The 22,652-nt window shown below is 39.4% G+C and overlaps 1 protein-coding gene across 10 annotated transcripts in view; it reads left to right on the top strand.

Annotated features, from left to right (window-relative positions):
- The window catches only part of PLCB4 (phospholipase C beta 4), a 425,441-nt gene that overhangs the window by 153,125 nt on the left and 249,664 nt on the right, over positions 1-22,652 (top strand). For all 10 annotated transcript variants that reach the window (XM_017868901.1, XM_017868899.1, XM_017868893.1 and 7 more), the window contains one exon: positions 1,655-1,717. The gene's annotated coding sequence lies outside the window, so the exon portion shown is untranslated. The remainder of the gene's footprint in view (positions 1-1,654; positions 1,718-22,652) is intronic.

The following is a 22,652-nucleotide window of genomic DNA, read 5'->3' as shown; positions in this document are numbered from 1 at the left end:
TTCTATAAAGTAAGAGTAATCCCAGTACATATATTTTTGAGTTTTTATGTGGATTATAAATGATGATTCAATCCATGCTTAGACCCAGCCTGCATCATAGTAAATTGTCACTAAATTAGTAAAGTCAGGGTACATGATGCTGTGTATTCCCTAATTCTGTATATTTGAAGTGGGATGTTGCTTTCTGTAGAGACTTTGGAGTGAATTGGCTTTTTTTCCATTTTAGTTATAAAAATAATTTGCTTCATGGTAAAATATTACATAATAGTTAAGTGTTAGGTTAAAATCAAAGACCTTACCCTTTAAAATTTTCCTTTTGGTACTAGTCCCCTAGAGGGAACTAGAGGTAGCCACACTCAATGTTTCTTGTTTTCCCTCCAGATGCGTTATTTGTGTATAACGATATATATGTCTGTGTATTTACATATAGATTAGTGAGGTTTGTCTTAACACAATGGGGTCATAGTATCCATATTACTACCCTACTTCAGATTTTTAAAAGTAATAAAATTACCTGAGAATTTGTTTCCATGTCTGTTCATATAGGTACAGATTTCCTCTCTTGTTTTGCATGGTGTAGTCTTGTATTATATGAATGTACCAACCTACCTGAGACCTCATTAAAGGACTCTGCTGTAGTCACCTCTATACATAGATTGTGACCTTCACAAATTTCAGTTCAAACTTTACAGACACAATTTTCCCAGGTGTCATCAGTTGCTTCTGCCTTCTTACCACATGGAAATGGGCTTCCCCATACTTTTGTGTACTTCTTTTTTTTTTGAGATAGAGTTTTACTCTGTTGTCCAGGCTGGAGTGCAGTGGCACGATCTTTGCTCACTGCAACCTCTGTCTCCTGGATTCAAGTCATTCTCTTGCCTCACTCCCGAGTAGCTAGGATTACAGGCATGCACCACCACACTTGGCTAATTTTTGTATTTTTTGTAGATATGGGGCTTCACCACGTTGATGAGGCTGGTCTTGAACTCCACTCCCAAGGCAAGTGATCTGCTTGCCTCGGCCTCTCAAAGTGTTGGGATTATAGGCATGAGCCACTGCACCTGGCCACTTTTGTGTACTTCTGACACCACCTGGAACTTTTCCTCCCACTCCACCTTGAAAAGATCCTGAAATCTAGATTTCAGCCAAATCAGAAATCCAGTGTCAAATTCAGAATCAACATAAACAACTTAATAACAAAGACAATACAGAAACATCCATAAAAAAAGACTGTCTTTGCAGATAGATGTAATTCTGTTATAAAAAGAGTTTTTTCCAATTACAGTTCATCTAAGGACATTATACTGCTAATCAGGAAAAGATAATTATATTTACTTTGAGAAGGTTTTAGATAGCCTTGTTGTTCTATTGCTGCTTAATTATTTTAATAGATTAAGACGCTGAGTAGGATATTAGCAGCATTGTAGAGACAGTGTATAAACTCTGTTGGCTGGGTGTAGCAGTAATAATTCTGATATGATGACTGTGTGTCTGTGTCATCTGTTTGCAACTTACGCCACTAATTTTTTTTTGTTTTACTGACGTTTTTAAATTTACATATAGATTCTGATTTTGAAGTGCAAAGGATTGTTTTTCTCCATAAAACTCTAAAAGTGCTATACATTGATTTGTCTCGTCTGTGTCTGTTTCACAGAGGACAGTGCTGCTGTGAGTTTGACGAAGTGGACATCACCTGCAGTTGGTCCAGAGCTGCCTGGTGAGTACTTTATAGCCTGTGTGGAGAGTCTTTGGTTGTAGGGTATCCCTTGATCAAATTGCTGTTTGTTTATTTATTTATTTTTTGAGACAGAATTCTTGCTCTGTCACCCAGGCTGGAGTGCAGTGGTGCAATCTTGGCTCACTGCAACCTCTGCCTCCTGGGTTCTAGAACTTTCAGTCTGTAAGATGAATCCCTTCATTCTGGCTGATGCTGCTTCTGAAATGCCTCTCAAAACTGATTCACAGACATCTTCCTTGATGCGGCAGAGCATTAAGCAGGATCTCCTAGCACCTTCGAGGTTCAAGTTTATTAATTTCACTACTAACCTTGGGCACTTTACCCTTTGCTAGATTTTCTACTTGCTCTCTGCGATAGTGTTGCCTGCATTTAGTAAGCATCACATGTTTTTGAAGTCATCATTGTCTATAATTCTTTCTGGGGAGAAATGTATGTGACTTGTTTTCAGTCCTGTGCAGATTTTGCTTAAGAAGATTCGCACTGATGTGAAAAATCACAACTGTGCACATTATCAGCAAAATCCTCCATTTTGGGGAACTACCAGGGGATGATGTAAGTAAATTCTTCCAGTGCTCCCCTAATGATTCATTTTACAAACCTTTAAAGAAACGCAAAAAGGGGAACTGGAAATATCTTTCTATGGCCGATTTGTTTCATTTATAAACTGTAACTTGCCAATACTTGTGTTCCAGAGCCAGAATCCTAGTGAATATGAGACATTGTTCTTTTATAATCCCTTGATCAAATTGTTGTTTCTTTATGTATATACTTTTTTTTCAGACGGAATTCTCACTCTGTCACCCAGGCTAGAGTGCAGTGGCATAATCTCGGCTCACTGCAACCTCTGCCTCCTGGGTTCAAGCAATTCTCCTGCCTCCACCTCCTGAGTAGCATTACAGGGGCATACCACCACGCCTGGCTGTTTTTTGTATTTTTAGTAGAGATGGAGTTTCACCATGTTGGTCAGGCTGGTCTCGAACTCCTGACCTCGTGATCTGCCCGCCTCGGCCTCCCAAAGTGCTGGGATAACAGGCATGAACTGCACCTTGCTCAAATTTCTGTTTTTTAATTGCTGTTATAAGCAAAGCATTTGGACTATGCATCATTTCTTACCTTCAGGAACAAGAGGTCATTTTATAGCAATGGCATAAACCAGCAACTTTACTGTTCCTCTCAATAGGTCCTCCTGGAGGATCTGTTCCTCTGGTCTGTTGGCATTTAACGGCAGAGTTTTTTCCTCCAGTGTGTTGCATATCATGTGAGATACTTCATTATCTTTTGGCAGTGACTGTGGCTGATTTTCTTCCGGCCTTTCCGTGAGGGGAAGGAAGAATCGCACAACCCAACACTTCTCTAAGTGATCAGTGTTTAATGATGACAAGAGATATCCAGAAAGTAGATTTATTATTGAATGTTCCTATCTATTTTTAGTCAAGTGCACTATCTTTTACTACTCCCCAAGGGTGACTCATAAACCATGTCTTAGTAGGCAAAGAAGAGTTGGGGAGTAGGAAGGACTGAATAATTCTCTAGGGACTTTAAATCAGTGTGGACACATCATCTGCTTTTCACTCCTTCATCACATTAATCTGGACTATCCACTTTCTCTGCGTAAGACTTGTATTATCCTTAAATAGGTCATTTTTCATCAGCTATATTTATAAATGGTTCTTGTGACGAATTATGTGCTTAGTGAATATAAACACTTGATTCAAGAGTCCAAAAAAAAGAACCCCAACAGAGTTCAGAAGTTTTGTTAAATATTTTAAGTTCAAAGAAGAAATTCCTCTACATTAAGGAGTATAAATGCTATACATTTAATTTTACAAAGGCTTGGCTGGGTGCTGTGGCTCACGCCTGCAATCCCAGCATTTTGGGAGGTCAGGCGGGCGGATCACGAGGTCAGGAGATCGAGACCATCCTGGCTCACATGGTGAAACCCCGTCTCTACTAAAAATACAAAATATTAGCCAGGCGTTGTGGTGGGCACCTGTAGCCCCAGCTACTTGGGAGGCTGAGGCAGGAGAATGGCATGAACCTGGGAGGCAGAGCTTGCAGTGAGCTGAGATCCCACCACTGCACTCCAGCCTGGGCAACAGAGCAAGACTCTGTCTCAAAAAGAAAAAAAACAAAAAAAAATTTTTACAAAGGCTTTGGATGGCTCCAGATCCTGGGCTGAAGCACAGTACGTGGGCAGTGTACTCTCGTTCTCACCCAGTAGGACCTGATTAGACTTGCAGCCCCAGATGTCACCTGGTGGTTGATTGCTTATGTTAGTCCTGCCTTCCTTCCAGAGAATCCTTCCATATGTCCCTCCATCCTCTCCTAAAAACAAAACCATTTGGCCTCTACTCTAGCATCATTCACTTGCTACATATCTTGAATTGTGAGTTGTTTTTTAAAACACTGAACTAAAATCTGATTCTTCTATAGTATCTTCCCATACTCAAAATTGGAAACATCTAGACTCTGGAACCTGAGCATTTCTGGCTTTGTCTTGAAATGCCTGCTTTACTTCCCCATACTTCCAACAGTGAGCAGCTCTGACTCTATGTTCGTTCTAAATGTATTTTTTAAGCCCATTTATATGCAGAGTAGGCATTCAGAATATGTTCATATTCCTATAAAGGCAAAGGTATATTTTGGATCTTGCTTATATATCATATTCAGTTTAGCTTTTTTTTTTTTTAAGTGTTGGTCAGTAAACTCCTACAATAGAAAGTATTTATTTAGAGAACAAAATGACTGTTTTTGGATGAATTATCCTTATCCTTGTGTTAAGTGACCTTTGCATTGGGAGCTTTAGATTGGCTCTTGCTGAAGAGGAATGCCTTAGTTTAGTCCAATCAAAAACTGCCTTCAAGTTTCAGGAAAAGAAAGTAAACAACCCTTGATAACTTCTCTCCTATGGTATTTTAGTTTGGAAGATACTCTCTTCTGAAAAACCTACCTAATGTTGGGGGTGCTTTCTTCCTTTTAAATTGTTTTTATTAAATATTCATTATAGACTGGGTGTAGTGGCTCATGCCACCCAGCATTTTGGGAGGCCAAGGGGTGCAGATCACCTGAAGTCAGGAGTTCAAGACCAGCCTGGCCAACATGATGAAACTCCATCTCTACTAAAAGTACAAAAAAATTTAGCTGGACATGGTGGCATATGCCTGTAATCCCAGTTATTTGAGAGGCTGAGACAGGAGAATCACCTGAACCCAGGAGGTGGAGGTTTGCAGTGAGCCGAGACTGCGCCACTGTACCCCATCCTGGGTGACAGACAAGACTACATCTCAAAAAGTATCTATATTAATTATATGCAGAATTTATAATGTTAGTATTAGGCATGCAGCTCACCAAACTTAATGTTGTCTTTTCTTTCATTTTGCCTCTACGTTAGAGCCTTACTCATCATCCTGTCTTCTCTTACACCTTGGAGACATAGATATGTTGTGCCAGCTATTAGCATATTTTTCTTGATCTAAGATCTATGGCCTAAGGTTGCTGCAGTGCTCTATAGGAATAAGGATACTTCTTATTACCCTGTAAATACTGCAGTTATTTCAAACTCTTGGATGTTACAGAAGCTCTTACCCATGGTACAACAATAGCAAGCACAAAAACCTGTTGTTTCTTTCACATTTTCTTAGAGCACATTCATGCATGCCAAGAGTCGTGAGATGAGCTCTCCAGAAGCAGAATGAGAAGAGGATTTCTGCACAAGTGGTTTATCAAGGCAGGGCTCCCAGGAGACACCAGTGAGTGGAGGAAGGGAAAGGAAAGGGAAGAAGCCAAGCAGGGTGATGATTTAATCTATGTGCCTGCCCCAGCCTGATCCTGGGCCAGAGTTGGTGGAGTGCAGTGGGCAGCTCTGGAACATAATTGCTCCCTAGAGTCTATTCCACTTCAAGGCAGTGGAGCTGGGTTTTTCCACTCCTGCATCAGTCACTGTCTGTGGGCAGGTAAGAGAGGGCTATAAACTTCCAAGCACCTCTGCTCTCTTCATCTGCAGGTGAAGCAGCTTCGGTGGTTAAAGAGGGTTTTTCTTAAGAAATCCTGGTACCATCCCTTAGCAGCAAAGCACACAAAAGTTGGGAAAGGGCACACAAGACCGTTAAAGGAACCCAGTGTTATCTGGGCAGGACACTAGAGTGTCTGCTTTACCAATCCACGTTCTATCTTCCTCCCTTCCTTACTCCTGTGGGCACAGTTTTAATCCTTAGCCCATTTCCTGGTGTAGGTTAAGCACTTTCAGAGGCTGCATAGAATTCTTTTTCCTCCTCTGAAAATGGAGTGAGCTACTGCTTCAAAGAGCTAAGTCCTAAAGTAATTGCAGTGTTGGGAGACACCTAGTAATTTTCAGTGACTAGAATTTCTACATATAGTAGAGTTTTAGAAATAGAAAACCTGACATTTCAAAGCTTTCCTTAGTAAAATCATGGATAATGATTTCAGTGCTCTGAAAGAAGAGGTGAGGATGTCATGTGATTGTATGATTGGAGATTAGTTTTACTGGAAACATTTCCAAGCACACATGTTAACTTTATTATTCTTCATTCTCATCTCTTTTAGCCATCCTTTATTTTATTTCCTAATAGTTCACCTTTGCCTTTGAAAGTATTTTCTTTTCATAAGCCTTTAAGGGAAATATATAGTGTTTCTTGGGCACCTTCTATTTTTTTATTTTATTTATTTGTTTTATGTTATGTTATGTTATGTTATGTTATGTTATGTTATGTTATGTTATGTTATGTTATCAGGGTCTGGTTCTGTTGCCTAGGCTGGAGTGCAGTGGCTTGACATAGCTCATTGCAGCCTGGAACTCCTGGGCTCAAGTGATCCTCCTGCCTCATCCTCCTAAGAAGCTGGGACTACAGGTATGCACCACCATACTTGGCTAATTTGTAAAAATTTTTTTGTAGAGGTGGAGTCTGGCTATGTTGATGAGGCTGGTTTGGAATTCCTGGCCTCAAGTGATCCTTCCAACTTAGCCTTGCAAAGTGCCGGGGATGACAGGCATGAGCTACTGAGCCCAGCCCTCTTGGGTGCCTTCGATTCAGTATAGTACAAAATTTCATGATTGTTCATCTGATGTCCTAGACCAGCCAGCACTGTCCAATAGAAATATTATGTGAACAACATAGAACACTTTGAATTTTCTTGTAGCTTTATTAAAACAGCAAAAAGAAAGAGGTTACAGCAACCTAAACTGGAGGCTGGAATGTCCAAAATCACAGGTGAAATTAATTTTAGTTACATATTTAACTTAGCATATCCAAATAATTATTTCAACATTTAATCAATATAAATATTATGGAGGTTTTACCTTTTATTGTCTACTGAATATTTTGTACTTAAAACAGAGCTCAAGACTGGCCATATTTCAGTGCTCAAAAGCAACATTTGACTCGTGGTACCATATTGGCCAGTGCAACTTTAGAATATTATAGAGAAACTCTGGTAAAAGGCTTTATTCTCTTTGAATATGACTCTTAGTCAATGCTCCTGAATCTCCCAGCTTTATTATTCTTCCTACTCAGTAAGGAAACGAGGCAGCACTGTGGTCCAGAGAGAGTGAGCTGAACTGTCCTTGAAGTGCTATTGCTACTTCCATTTTTGGATTTATTGCCCTGTTGTACATGAATTAGGATCAAAACATATAGGTTTGGCAGCTAAGATGTCACTGATAACCTTCAAAGGTTACTTTTAGAAGATAGTGGACCTTGAATGGAGGATAGAAAGTAGAAAAATTTTAAAGAGGAAAGGGAGGGTATTTCAATGGGAAAAAAATCTGTATATGTATGTAGTGTGTTTTGGGGGAGGATTCTAGAAGCGTGTGGGTATAATACTTTTATGCAAACTCATGGGGCTGGAGTGTTACATATACAACAAGAAAGGTATAGTTAGTGGCCAAACTGATACCAGGCTCAAAGAGTCGAATTTTGCAGTATATGAAATGAGATATCACCATGATATAGTGTATATGTTAGGACCTATTCTGATTATTTATTGTTGTGTAAGAAGTCACTTAAAGATATAGTGGCTGCAAACAACAGCAGTCACCTTTTTACCTCTCACTTTTTCTGTGGTCAGGAGTTATGGAAGGGCCCAGCTGTGCATTTCTGGCTGCAGTTGCAGTCAGGTGGCAGCTGATGCTAGAAGAGCAGGCAGCTGGATGGCTCAGCATTTCTTCCTCTTCACCCAGTCTCATGTGGTCCTTTCTGTATGGTCTCTCTTCATGGGCAGCTTTATCCTCATAGCATGGCAGCTTCAGGGCAGGGGGACAGCCTGCGTGGGCTTCAGTGTGATTATTCTGTCCGACCAGGTGGAAGCGGCATTGCTTTATGACTTGGCCTTGGAAGTTATGCATGGTCACTACCATCACGTTACAGTAGTCCTCTCTTATCTGTAGGGGTTACATTCCAAGACCCACAGTAGATGCTTGAAAGTGTGTTTAGTACCGAATTCTATATATGTTATGTTTTTTTCTATCTGATAATCAGGATAACTACTAGTGGCCAATGAGTGGGTAGCTAGAGTGTACAGCATGGATAAGCTAGACAAAAGGATGCTTCTGGATGTGAGAAATTGCATCGTGTTCCTCGGAATGGTACACAATTTAAAGCTTATGAATTATCTCGGGAATTTTCCATTATGTATTTTTGGACTATGGTTGACCTTGAGTACCTGAAACCATGGAAAGCAAAATGGCGCCTGCCCAGTTTCAAAGGGAGGAGACTTATAAGTTCAACTCTCAGAGACAGGAGTGTTGAAGTCACAATGTGTGAAGATAGTGATGCAGCTATTTTTGGGCAATATCATCTGCCTCAGGGACGCTCTCCATTGCCACTCCTGTACACGTCTTGCTCTCTTGAGCTGTGCTCTGTATGAACACAGCTTTCATTCCCAGGCACTCTTCTGTACAGTGGCTCTGTCTTCTCTCCTTACCCAGTAAGCTGAACTCAGCAGCCCTTAACAAAATGTAAAGTCTTCTGCTTAGGCACTGAATGGCCAACCCTGGCCCTCCCTTTGTTTTTTCATTTTCTTTCCTTCTTTATTGTTAGAGGCCTTCCAAAGCAGTGAGCAAACACCAACCCCAGCTGTTCTCCTCTCATTTTTTAATTTGTGGAGGAATTGAGAGAGAGGAGAGAGAAAAGCAAAACAAAAGGAGGAAGAATTTTCTAACCCCTTACTGGTCTTACTGAAAAGACTTGTCTTACCTCTTCCACCTAAGGATGTCATCTCCAGAAGACAGAATTCTTCAGTTTGGCCAACTGCCAGGTTTTTCTCACCATCTTTCCATTTCTAGGGTGATTCTTTCGCTCTGTCTCTTGCTCTCCCTGGCCAACTGGGTTTCTTCTCCCAAGGTGATTAGAAGGAAAGAAGAAAAGCATGGGGCCAACACCATGACCTTTGAGAGAGAACTTTCCTAACAGTTGCTAAGCTCAACATTCTGCCAAATACTGTTCCCCACTGTTTTCTAGGAAAATCCCTCTCCTTTGCCAGAATCTCATCTTTACCTCAACATGGGCTCTGAAACTAGGTGCATAGTGAGCATTGAGTTGCTTTCTTTTCCCTCCTTTCTTTTGTGAAGTCATAGCTTTCAAATGGAAAAGATTGAAATGTCAGCTGTGTAAGAGTTTAGGTGAAGCATGCTGAGTTCTGCAACTTATTTCCTATGAAATGGATTCAAAAAAGCTGATGGATGGATAGTCTGATGAATGAAGGGCTAGATATTCAAAAAAGCTAGTAGCGTAAGGTGTTCATTGTAGAATCTAGCTGGTAAGTATATGGGTATACTACCCTTATATATCACATAGTATATACTTACGCTGTATAAATATACATAATATTAATGTTTTTCAACTTTTTAGAAGAAAATGTTAGAGAAGAGAAGCATTAACCATAAATTATAGTAATGGGATACATTTGAAAACAAAATGTTCGTTTTCTACTTAACAAATGCTTAAGGCTTGTCCTGGTTTTCAGTTGAACTTTTTAAAAGGTTGTATTAGCATTGTTAAATGTTTTACCTTCAGTTTACCTTCAAGGTTTGAGGGAGCTGGAAAAGATCTAACAGTCCAGTCTAGAAAAATAGTCTAAAATTCTAGCTGTTGCCCTTAGATTTTGTAGTTTCTTTAAGCTTGCCACATATTGCTTGTGAGTATGCTATTGAAGTCATTATGATATTATGGTTGTTTTTCTGTGTCATTTCCTAAGGGCCTTTGTGGTGGTAATAGTAAGAACTTCTTATTCCAAGGATAAGATTTCTTGTCTCCTCACCTGTTCCACACACTCCCATGTTAAATCGGGCATTCTGAATCTTTTCCAGAACTGAAATATGGATTTTTCGCCCTACGTTGGGAATGTTTGCTTTGTTTTGTCTGATTCTATAAGAGAGAGAGGGGAAAATATAAATCGAATTCAGTTCCCTGGATTATTTTTTGATATATCAATAAAATGTTTAAAGTCATTGGAAACTCTTGCACTTGAAAAGTTCTTAACTATTATACTTTTCTGAAATGAAAAGAAGAGCAGGTACCTTGTCTTTGCTGTCCTCAGGTGGGAAAGGGCAGCTTGCTGAGGACTGAAGACTAAAATAAACCCTCCCAGGAGAGGAACCAGCTGGTGACCTTGGGCTGCAACCACCTTGCAGATCAGCTGCTTCATTCCTTTCCATATTTTGTGGCCTGTGGGGGGAATCAAGTGTCACAAAAGCAGGAAGAGAGCAGTTTGAGGAAGACTGCAGAGGCTTGCTGGTAAAAATGCTGACATGATCTCCTGACCCTTTCCGTATGGCTGGAGGACTGGTGGTTTTACAGCGACCATTCAGGTCGCTGGGAGGAAGCAATCCTCCTGTGAAAAATAAGCTGTAAGAAACTGTTGCAACAGTTGTGTTTTTTTTTTGTTTGTTTGTTTTTTGTTTTTTATACTCCCCACGTAATAATAAAGTGGTCTAGAATTTGGATAGATGTTGTTAGATTTTTGCTTTGGAGATATGTTAAAGAGCCCATACTGAGCTAATAGAAAAGTAGAAGTTAACCCACTCCTCTGAGCAAGTAGAAGTTTATTGAAAAACTGAATGATGGCTCTTGGTGATTTTTAAATTTGTCACCTGGCTGGATACATCACAGTGTGGTGGGAAGAATGTGAGCTCTGAAACCTGGGACCTGGGTTGTCCCACCTGTAGAATGAGCACAGTATCACCTTTTTCATTGGTTTTGGAAGTATTGATGGGGGATGGTGAATATATAGGACTTTTCTTATTGCAGATACTCAGAATCTTCATCCCCATTTTCCTTCCTTTCCTATAGATGCTGATATTATAAAACAAAACTGTTGCATGAGGCTCAGAACTAATTTCTAGTGAACTCACTTATTTCTCCTCCTCTGTGGGCTTTTGCTCTTTCTTCTGTACAAGTAGAAGGGAATTAAGAGTCTGCAAGGCACTGGTGTTGAGAAGCTCGGGGTATCACATTATTCTCACTTTGGGACCCTTTTCCTGCCTAATGGTGCTCTGACTTTACACAGTGACATTTCTGTGGATTCTAATCATTTTACCTTCCCATTAGCAACAGCAAGTGTTCTGATTTCTTCCCATCCTCACCAACATTTATTTTTGTTTTCTTTTTTTTTTTTTTTTTTAATTAGAGCTTTCTTAGTGGGTAAGAAATAGTACCTCCTTGTAGTTTTGCTTTATGTTCCCTAATGACTGATGCTATTGTTCACCTTTTCACTTGCTTGTTGATCATTTATATCTCTTCTCTGCCCTTTGCCCATTTTTTAAGTGGCTTGTTTGCTTTTTTGTTGTTGTTGAGTTAGTTGTAAGTTTTTTTTATATGTACTGGGCACTTGATCCTTTTCAGATATATGACTTGAAGATATTTTCTCCCATTCTATACGCTGTCTTTTCATTTTCTTGATAACATCTTTTGATACACAAAAGTTTTTAATTTTGACAAAGTCAAATTTATCTGTTTTTTCTTTTTTCTCTCACTTTTCTTGTCATATGTAAGATCCATTCATATTTTGTTGTTATATTTAAGAATCCAAGTTTATGAAGAGTTACACTAAGATTTACACCCTATGTTTTCTTCTATCAGTTTTATGATTTTTAGCTTTTATATTTAAGTCATAGCACCATCCTGAATATGATGTGAGGTAGGGGTCTAATTTCATTCATTTGCATATAGATATCCAGTTGTCCCAGCACCATTTATTGAAGAAAGTATTCTTTCCAAGATTGAATCATCTTGGCACCCTTGTCAGGAGTCTGTTGGCTCTAGATTTGTGGGTTTATTTCTTGATTCTCAATTCCATTGCATTGTTCTATATGCCTGTACTTATGTCAGTGACACACTTGTGTTTATTACTGTGTCTTTTGTAGTAAGTTTTGAATTCAGGACATGTGAGTCCTCCAGCTTTGTTCTTTTCCATTATTATTTTGGCTACTTGGGGCTCCTCTTGAAGGAAGAGTTTTATTTTATAAATAGAAATGTATTACTTTTCTTATTGTTTTGTCCTGTAGTGATTTTTCAACTATGGTATTATAGCTCAAGAGAAAGCAGCAACTCCAGTGAATAATCATATGATTGCATATGGGGTTATTATAGGCATGCTACAATCCAAGGGCTTCTCTTACTTAAAGTTTTACATTCTAGAAGGCCTGGAAATCTTGATGAGAACTGCATCAGTGGTATTCAAAGCAAAGCCAATGCTCAGACTGCTAAGTTAAAGCTGCTTGTTAGAATTCCAAGGGGCCATATTCCAGCAGCCTTTTGGAAAAGAGCAAATGTATGAGCTTCTCATTTGCAGTGATAACTAGACATTGTCCTGATTTATGCATATGTTTGCCTGTACTAGTTATTGTCTTCAATTATGGAAGCAATTTTGAAAACAACTTTCTCTTATGTAAAAGAAAGCTGTGATACAGCATCAAAATCAGGAAAAAATCAGAATTGTGTTGAGAGTAAAGAAGAAGGCAGGTGATTTTGCTGGGATGAGTCACATTTGTTTCCAATATATTTGACCTCTAGACCATTCCTTTTTGAGTAGAAGAGGCGATGTAGGATTTTCCTTTTGGAAAGAACTTTTAGCTGTGAATCCTCAGCAACTGCTCTTTAAGCACTTCCAGATGGTCTTTAGAGTCCTCATCTAATGGAAGCTGAGAGATTGTTCTTGGGGGTTAGGAGGTGGGGATAGAAAACTGCTTTAACTACTGGATACCTTGACAATGGGAAACTATAAGAAGGAGACACATGTGTTTTTCAGCTGACCCTCATCAAAATACAATTAGAAGTAGGTACATATGTGTGTTTATGTGTATATGTGTGTTTATATGCACATGCATTAGACACTCGTGAGCCCAGAGCACTGAGTGAAAGACTTCAGTAACTATAATGGGAGAACTTCTTAGATTAGACAAACTAAAGGAGGTAGGAAGAAATGGGCTAGGGCAGAAGGCCCAGGGCCATCTTCGTGGGTAGAGGAGGTTGACTTCCAGGCCCATGTGTAGCCTCCTGAAGCTGAGATGGAGAGAATGCTGAGAAGCAGATTCCTAAGAGGCAGCTGATATCAACAGGCCTGACTCAGGGGCCAGCCAGAACTCACCACTAAGGTCCTTGGTCTTCACAGTTTGGCAGGAGCTTTTGGCATCGCTGTGAGGATAACATTCTCATCTGGTGCAAACAACAAAATAAAACAAACTCCATGGTCTTAGAGAGTGCCTAAGACATAGTGAGTGTTTAATAAATGACAGCTATTATTTTTGTTTAATATACAAATAGAGTGGTTCTTAAAGGTCATCCCTTAAAGCAGCCTTTTATAAGGATCTCCAGAGGAAGTGTGGACTACAGTCTCCTGTCTGATTCATCCACTGTGAGAGTTTGTTGCCCTACGGGAGTAGAAGGACTAGCAACAGTAAAATCGCATTAAATGGGTACAGAATGAAGCTCCTTTCACTGGATGTATGCTTTCGGATCTATTGTAAGTGTGAATAGTTGTCATTTTTTAGCCACTAAAATTGATTCAGAAATTCTGCAAGCAAAGGAAGGATTTTAGGATGCAGTGCTGCCAGCAAAAGGCCACACGTCCCCTGCTTGTGCTCAGTGCCTTTCATGGAGGTTATCATGCAGTGCGGAAGGTCAGTAACCAAAGTGCATGCTGCAGGGAGAAATACCAAACTGTCAACAGGGATTCCCTCTCAAAGTGGCATTGGAGGTGAAGTTTTACTTCTTTGTTTTATGTTTTCTCAAGATGTGGTGAACTTATTTTTTTTTTTATTTGGTACCTTTTAATACATCTAAAAACAGTTTTTACAACAAATCTGGGTTATTTGTGTTTAAAACTTTTTTTCTTCAAATTTGATTTTAATTTCAGGGGTCCATGTGCAGGGTATGCAGGTTTGTTACATAAGTAAACATGTTTCATGGTGGTTTGCTGCACAGGTCATCCCATCACCCAGGTATTAAAGCCCAGCATCTATTAGCTATTCTTCCTGATGCTCTCCCTCCCCTTACTCACCGCCCCCTAACATTTTTTTTTAAGGTTAAAAAGGAATTATCACAGTGATTATCAGGGAAAAAAGCTGGGAAATATATTACACCTTTTTTTTTTTCCCACAGGTAGTGAAAATCAGCTAGGGCTGATAACAAAATACCATAGATTGGATGGCCTAAACCCACAGTTCTGGAGGCCAGAAGTCCAAGATCAGGGTGTTGTCAGGTGCAGTTTCTTCTGTGGCCTTTCTCCTTGGCTTGCAGGTGGCTGCTTTCTCTCTTTGTCCTCACGTGGTGTTTGCAGTGTGCACTCACATTCCTGATGCCTCTTTTTCTGTCCAAATTTCCTCTTCTTATAAAAACACCAATCACACTGGATTTGGGCCCACCCAAACAACCTTATTCTAACTTAATAACCTCTTTAAAGATACAGCCAAATACAAATGCAATCATGTTCTGAGGTACTTGGGGGCTAAGACTTCAACATATGAAATTTGAGGGCAGTGGGGGCTACCATTTTGTCCATAATAAGCAGTATAGGGGTAAAGGAGAACATAGATAAAGCAGGAACTAAGAAGCAGAAAAGTGGGTCAAAGTTCAGGGCCATGAAGTTAAGAAAAAGTTTTAAGAGGGGAATCTGTAGACTGATAATGGGAAAGAAAGGATTTCCCTGACTGACCAGTGTCTCAGTTAGCTTTCACGAAATAACAAACTACCCTCAAAATTTAGTGGCTTAAAACAGTAGACCCTCATTTAGCTCACAATTCAGTGGGTCAGCAATTTAGGCTGGCCTTGATTGGGAAGTTCTTTTGGTCTCCACTGGGCTCTCTTAAGGGTCTCTGGCCAACTGCCGAGTATGCTGAGGGCTGGGTGGTGTAGGGTGGTCTTAGCTGGCGTGGCTCATTTCTTCTCCATGTGTCTCTTGCCTTCCTGCAGAGTAGTTTGGGCTTGTTCACATGACAGCAGCAAAGTACCCAGAGTACGAGAGGAAAACCGTGCCATAATTTCTGCCACAATTCTATTGGCCAAGGCAAGTTACAGGCCAGCCCAGAGATTCAAGATGTGAAGAAATAGACCTTTTTAGGTGATGACTTTAGGAGACAAGGATTGTTTGACTGCCAAGTCCTGTGGCCTGTTATATTTTATATTAATAACAGACTTTGCTTATATCATGTATCAGAAAATAATAATCTGGAAAGGAATTACAAGTGTATTTATTTATGGGTGGTAGTTCTTTATTCCCAAATTTGGAGACATAGTTTAATTAGAACATTTCTTACAATGCTGGTTGTCTTTTATTTTCCTGTGTTGCTTTGTCATCCAGAACACTGGGAGAGATCCTAGGAGAACTCTGGGTGATAGTTTCCATTTTCAGAAGTCTGGGTGATAGTTCCCTTTTCTTCCCATATCCTACTTTGAATGAAGCCTCCATGGATGAGGTGGCCCAGGGGAAACCTCCAGCTATTATCTTGTGGGGTCAGGTCTTATGAGGCTCTTACAGGAGAACTGGGTCTTTGGGGTCTTGTGTAAGGAGGTAACTTAAGAAAATTCAGCCATAAGACCTTATACAGGAGATTATGCTGCATATAAACCCTCTTGGAGAGAGCTGCCACCTTCTTGCCATATTCGCTAGTCTTTGGTATCCACATGGGGCTCTGTTAAGGGAGTCCCCCCCATCTAATTAGTTCAGGTGTTATATAAAAAATGATGTATATAGCAGTGCTCCTTAGCCTCGTTGTGGGATAGTGCACTGAATTTCTGTGGAGATGGGGAAGAACATATTAGCATTTTATAGGGCAGAGAGAGGAAACTTGTGCATAGAGTCTGAAAATTTCAGTATTAAAGTTTTATATTTGGAAAGCAATCATAAAAATTTTAGTACATTTACATAAAAAACATCTTGGCAGATTCTTATATAGTTAAACATATACTTACCATATGACTCCAGCAATTTTACTTCTAGGTTTTGTTTCCCAAGAGAATGAAAACTTACGTCCACACAAAGACTTGTAAATGTATGTTCATGGCAGCTTTAGTCATAATAGCAAAAACTGGAAGCAACCAATTATCCACCAACAGGTGATGGATAAAAAAGTTACGACGTATGCATGCAATGGAGTACTGCTTAGCGATAAAAAAGCAACAGGTCGTTGATACAAACAGCAACTTGGATGAACCTAAAAAACATTCTGCTGGGTGAAAGAGGCACCTCACAAAAGAATAAATACTGTGTCATTTAATTTATAGAATGTTCTAGAATAGGCAGGTCTAATCCATAGTGATAGAAAGCAGATCAGTGGTTGCTTATATCTGGCATGTGTGTATTGAAGGGGGGTGATGACAAAAGAGTCCAAAGAAACTTTTGGGTTGATGGACAAGGCTCTAAGATCTTGATTGTGCTGCTAGTTAGCATAGATACATTTTATTGCATATAACACATACCTTAATAAGTTTTGCAATTTGGGAGGAATTGCCCGTGTTTCTTGTAATACAAGACATCATTACCCTAGAACAATGTAAAATCTTTATGACCATCAAAAGGGAACATGAGTTTAATTAAAGATTAAAGCTTTGATCTACCTTTAGGGATTATTTATTTGTCTCTAAACTGTCTATTGTTGGAAACGATGGGCAGGAATAAGCAAGAAAACCATTTAGAGTCTCATCATATTATATACCTGGCTCATGTGACTAAGCCAATATCTTCTAAATTAAAACCAAATTTTAGGAATTCTTCAACAGAAGTATGGAAACTTCACTTATTTGGTTGAATTATGGTAGCTACAGCTGGGTAAAGTTCGCAGGTCATTTTCAACATTTGATGCAGTGCAAAGGACTAAATATCAGGTTTATGGTTTTAGATCATATGTTTATGTCAATCAAATATTATTTCTTTGATGAAAACTGAGTGGTAAAAGTGGGCAAATTTTTATGTGTGCTATGTGAGTTCTGGAAGAGACAAAAGTAAATAAGAACAGGAGAAAAATAGTCCCTTAGAACTATCTGGAAGCATCCAGTCTAGTCATGCAGAACTTGCTGCTAAAATCCTATTTTGTCCTGTTCACTCTCTGATAGTTTAAAAGATAAAGCTGAGAGGAAAAATATGTTTGTAATATGTTTATTTGGGTTGAATACTTGAAGTAACTTAGTAAGAGCAACTTCTTTGCTTTTAGCATCAAAGAGTTTATTAATTCCCAGATGTCATTCATTCCCCATAGTGCTGGAGACAGTGATTTATATTGTCAAAGGCTGGCAATGCCAAAATGGAAGCAGATTTTGTTTTACTTCTTAACACAAATTATAGTCTAGTTGAAATTACTCAAATGTATCTCATTTTAGTTTCATTTTGATAATCCAAAAATGAGTTTCAGATTTCATCTTCTAAATGTTTTAATGTTAAATGATAATGATGCTGACCTAAAAAAATTTTATGTTTCCCTCCTCATTAGTGTTTGCTAGTCACTTTTTTGTATTTTTTTTTCCTATCATTTGTTCATTCATTTAGCAAATAGTTATTGAGTGTCTACCATGCACCAAGCACTGTTCTAAGCACTTGGAAGGGAGCAATGAACAAAGACACATCCGTGATCTCATAAAGGAATATTTTCTAATAGAGGGAAATAGATAATAAAGAAGTAAACACGTGAAAGAACAGGATAATTTCATGTAGTGATAAACATTAAGAAAATAAAAGGAATTGGTATGGTAGAGGCTATGATAGGATAGGTGATTCATTTGGATTTATGGTCAAAGAAGGTTGTACTATGGAGGTGATGTTTGAGCTTAGATCCAAATGATGAAAAAGAGCCGGGAATGTGAAGAACTAAGAGTAGAACTTTCTAGATGGAGGGAACAGCAAGTAAGGTTGCAAGTAAGTTTGAGATGAACTTATGTTCAACTAACAGTGGCCAGTGGGGAGCAAGTGGTAGATTAAGTCAAAGGGGTAGACAGCAATTCGATGCTTGATCACCTTTAGACTCGTAGGAAGGAGTTTTTAAAATTGCTGATATTTCTTGTTTGTTGTTTGTTTGTTTTAAATGGAATGGGAATTTATTGATAGGCATGCTCTGATTTCTATTTTAGAAAATCACTGTTGCAGTAGAAAATGAATTGGGAGTGTACAGTTGGAGATAAACTGGAAGCAGAAAAGCCAGTTAGGTAGCTGTTAGATTAACACAACAGTAAAGGCTTATACCTAAGTGCTGGAGGTGGTGATGTAGAGAAAATAAACAAGTTTGGGAACTATTTTCAAGGCACGTCAGTAGCAGATGATCTGGATGCAGACGGTGAGGTGAATAAAAAAAGGCACTGAGGATGACTCCCAGGGTGCCACATTGAACAATAGGTAGGAAATTTACTGAGATGGAAAAGACTAGAGGAAAAATATGGATTAAAAAATCAAATGTTCTGCTTTAAACTTTAAAGCTTTATATGCTTATTGAGTGTTTGAGTGGAAATGGCAAGTAAGCAGTTGGATATATGTGTCTGGAGCAGTCAGATCTATGAGGGCTAGGGATGCAGAGGTGAATAATGGAAATAGAGATGGCCTCTAAAGCTTTGGGGCCAACTGTAATCACCTAGAAAGAGAAAATACATAGAGGTGGGTCACTCAAACATGCAGAGGTTAAGCAAACCAAAAAAGATTAGGATTGTGGACAAGTGATGGGTGAGGTCAGGAAAACCTTGGAGAGTGTAGAATCACTGTCACTAAAAAAGAGAAAGTTTCAAGAAGGAGAGAGTGGTCCATTGGGTCAAATGCTGTCCAAGATGATTGATGGAGTCAGAAAAGTGATGGCTGAATTTCACAACCTGGAGATCATTGAGGACCTTGATGAGAGGAAAGAAGAATTGTAATTGGATTGACCTGAGGAAAAAGGACGGTAAGGAACCAAAATCTTCATAGGTTGACACTTGTAAGATGTTGGGTTGGGGTAATTTTATCATTGAAAAGGGCATAGGAAAAGACGCTTGTTTCTTTGAGGTTACTATATGACATAATCATTTTAGAGAGAAGTGTAAATATCCAAAGAAGGATTACTGGACAATGCTTGAGTGTTCACTTGAGATTTGTCCTCAGGTGTTAAAAATAAAGACCAGTTTGTTTGGCCATCAGTTTTCTCCAGCCAAACTCCATTACTGCAGTTGCTTAGTAGAGAATGAAGTGTAACCATGTTTGGTGAATTAGCAAAGCAAGTATTCTGGAAAGAGAATGAGGCAAGGGAGTGAAGAGTAGTTGTAAGATATGATGGACAATGGAATATAGGATGAGTGAGAAGGGAAAGGGACACCTGAGGACTGAGATGGATAATGAAAGTGTGGTAGGGTCAGTGGAGTGTGGGCCTCAGATTGGTCATTATTGGACTTGGAGTTCTAATAGAGAAGAGGACGAACATTGGGCAGGGAAGGGGTGCTTGCATCTGATTTTGAAAGGAAGTACAGTTGCTGGTGATGATGATGTCAAGCAAATGCACGTAGGCATGGCTGACTGAAGTTAAGTGGACAAATATACAATTGGAAGTTAAAAAGTCAAGGGTGTTGACCTCACCTTTGCTCCTGTTAGGCCATAAATGTTACAATGTATTGATCCATAGTATTTTAGAAAAATGCATAATAGTGTCTAAGTTCCCTTTGACTGTGGTTGATGTAAACTGACTCTTTTTCTGTAGTGGACAACAAACTATACGTATTGTAGCCTCAGGCATTCAGAAAGACTGGTCTCTTTCCAAATCCCACTTTCAAAAATCTCAGAGAAGACAGTGACTGGCTCAGCATTGATTGTGAGGCCTACGCAGGAGCAGTCAGCTCTCACTGGCAAAGTTCTCAGATGTAGAAGTGGGTGGGTTGTTAGGCAGATAATCCTGTAAATGCCCCCTGCAGATACCAGCTGGTTTACATCATTAAGTGAGTAAGAAAGGCTTGGGCAAGACACACTTCATGAATCAACTCTTATTGAAGAGGGATGAATGTAATTGAAGCTCCACAGTCATTGTTTTTGGCATCTTCACGAGTGGTCTGGATTTTGTTATTAACTTACCTTTCTGGTTTAGCTCAGCAGGAAACTTAGTAGGCTGTGATTGTCTTTATCTATTCTAGGCCAGATATCTTTGTTGCCTAGATGCCTTGGCTTGTCTGTGATTTGTTTGTTTATAAGAGTTGAACAAATCATAAGGGGATAGCTTATTGGATATTCAGGAAGTGAATGCACCTAGGTAACCTGATAAAGAAACAGGACATTCCCAATATGTGGGATCCCCATTCAGGACTTTCCGTGATCACTGTCCCTTCCCCAAGCAAAATCTCTTTCTTGACTTTTTATACCTTAGATTAATTTTGTCTCTTGATGTCTTGATGTTTGTACAGGAAAATCTGCTTATGGTAAGCAGGTACTCTGGCACAGATAAAACCAAGAATGTTTAAGTGACCTATAGGTTAGTGCTTCCTCCAAGGCCTGAAATCCTTGCTGCTCTCCACCCCTCCAACCCAGCCAACCCCTGCCTTCCAGAACAAGGAAGAATAACCTTCTAGCATAAAGAACGACTTTACCCTCAAAGTCTGCTGGTAATTATGTACTGATATAAATTGACAGGACACAAGATCTTTTCAGGCCTTTCCTTTTGTGTGAATGTGTGTTTTTTTGTTTGTTTGTTTTTGCAAATACGACTCCCAGGAACATTCATATCAAGAGTCCTGCAGAGAAGAGCCTACTTAGACTAAGCCTAATTGCACAAGGCAGTGTTTAATCTTTCGTGTGTGTGTCTGTAATGGAGACCTCTCTCCTGATAATGGTAACAGATGCTGATTTTTAAGTGCTCTCTGTCCTTCTGCAACAGATCAGTGCTTGGAGATGTCAGACACCAAGGCAGGGCTTTCCTGGACTCATTTTGGACTGATAGGAGAGGCACTTATTCCAGACAAGCTGGAGCATTCTACATGAGTTTCTATGGAAACTAACAATGTCAGATGAGATCAACAGCTGAATGCTATTTCATCCAAAGGCAGCTTAGGTTATGTGATTTTGGATAAAAGTTGGCCTGTAAGGAACAAAGGAAAAGATCATTTCTTTCATGGGAACAGACAACTGAAATATGATTTATTTACCCCGCCACATACAGATTACTCTTGTTATGTGTTGGCCACATAGGACATCATGACACCTATGTGATAGGTTTTATTCTAATAACTTCTCTAAATGATGCCTTCATGATAGTGTGTCACAGAAATACAGATTGTGGAATAATGTGACACTCTCCCACAGGTCTTAAGAAAGAATGAATGAAAAAAAGACAAAATAAGAATTTTTTAAAATGAGCTTTTCTGTATTATACTTTATTTTTCCTGACTTTTCTTCACTGTTTTATTTACTGTGGTATAATTCACATGTGGGAAAATGCACAAAATCCTAGGTCAAGACTTTTCATATGTAATATACCCGTATCACCACTTCTCAGATCAAGATGTGTGAGTGTGTGTGTACATATGTTTAAATGACTGTGTGCTTGTCACACACATCCTCATCCCCCCACCCACATCCCCATATATCCTAATCTTTATTAGCTGCAGCATGAGATAAACGAAGTGAAGTTATTGGAGGAAAGGTAGGTGATGAAGATTAGATTAAAGCAGCAATGGCCCTGAATGAAATGCTAAGGAGTTTGGGCTTTTTCCAGTAGGAACTTGCTCCTCAAGGTATTGTCCAAGGACCAGCAGCATCACTGAGGAGCTTGTTAGATTTGCCAGATCTTGGTCTCCACCTGATCTACTGCCTCAGACTCTCTGGGATGAGGCTTAGCCATCTGTGTTTTCACAAACTCACCAGGGATGTTTGTGCACACTCAAGTTTGAGAAGCATGACACTAGACCACAGCTCCTGAGAACATAAACCAGTAGTGCTGCCAAAGTTTGCACAAGAAAAGAGGAATTTTAAGTGGTGTTAATAGATGCTTTGCACAGAAGTGAAATGCTGAACTAAACACAGTTAGATACTTTTCTTTACCATGACATTCTCAGAACCCAGAGTATCCTGATATAGATTGTGAATCCCCTAAAGGGAATTATAGTATGAAGTGCTATCCGAATTATTTTTTTGTGGAAACTTTTTTTTTTCTTAGTATTTTTTATAAGAACCAAAGGAGGAATTAATATTGCTTGGAACATTGGAGACACACCATGGTGGGCAGTGACAAGGCAAAGAAAGCTTTTCATTAGGAGAGGAATGGATTAGCATGATGAAAGCAGTGCTCTGCGAATAATCACGTAGAGGCATGCAGGTTTAGAAGACTGGGCTGGTTAGGGGATAGGGACTGTGAAAGAAGGAAATGATAAACTTGGACACCACTAGGGAGGCTCTGGAGTTTTCCAGAGCAGCTGGAAAGAGAGCTCTGAGCAGCTGGATTAGAATGGTGATTCTGAGAAGTATGGAGGTATGG

This window comes from Rhinopithecus bieti, unplaced genomic scaffold (genome assembly GCF_001698545.2).
Source record: "Rhinopithecus bieti isolate Rb0 unplaced genomic scaffold, ASM169854v2 scaffold_4658, whole genome shotgun sequence".
NCBI classification, from domain to species: Eukaryota; Metazoa; Chordata; class Mammalia; order Primates; family Cercopithecidae; genus Rhinopithecus; species Rhinopithecus bieti.
This window is presented reverse-complemented; position numbering and strand designations above follow the sequence as displayed.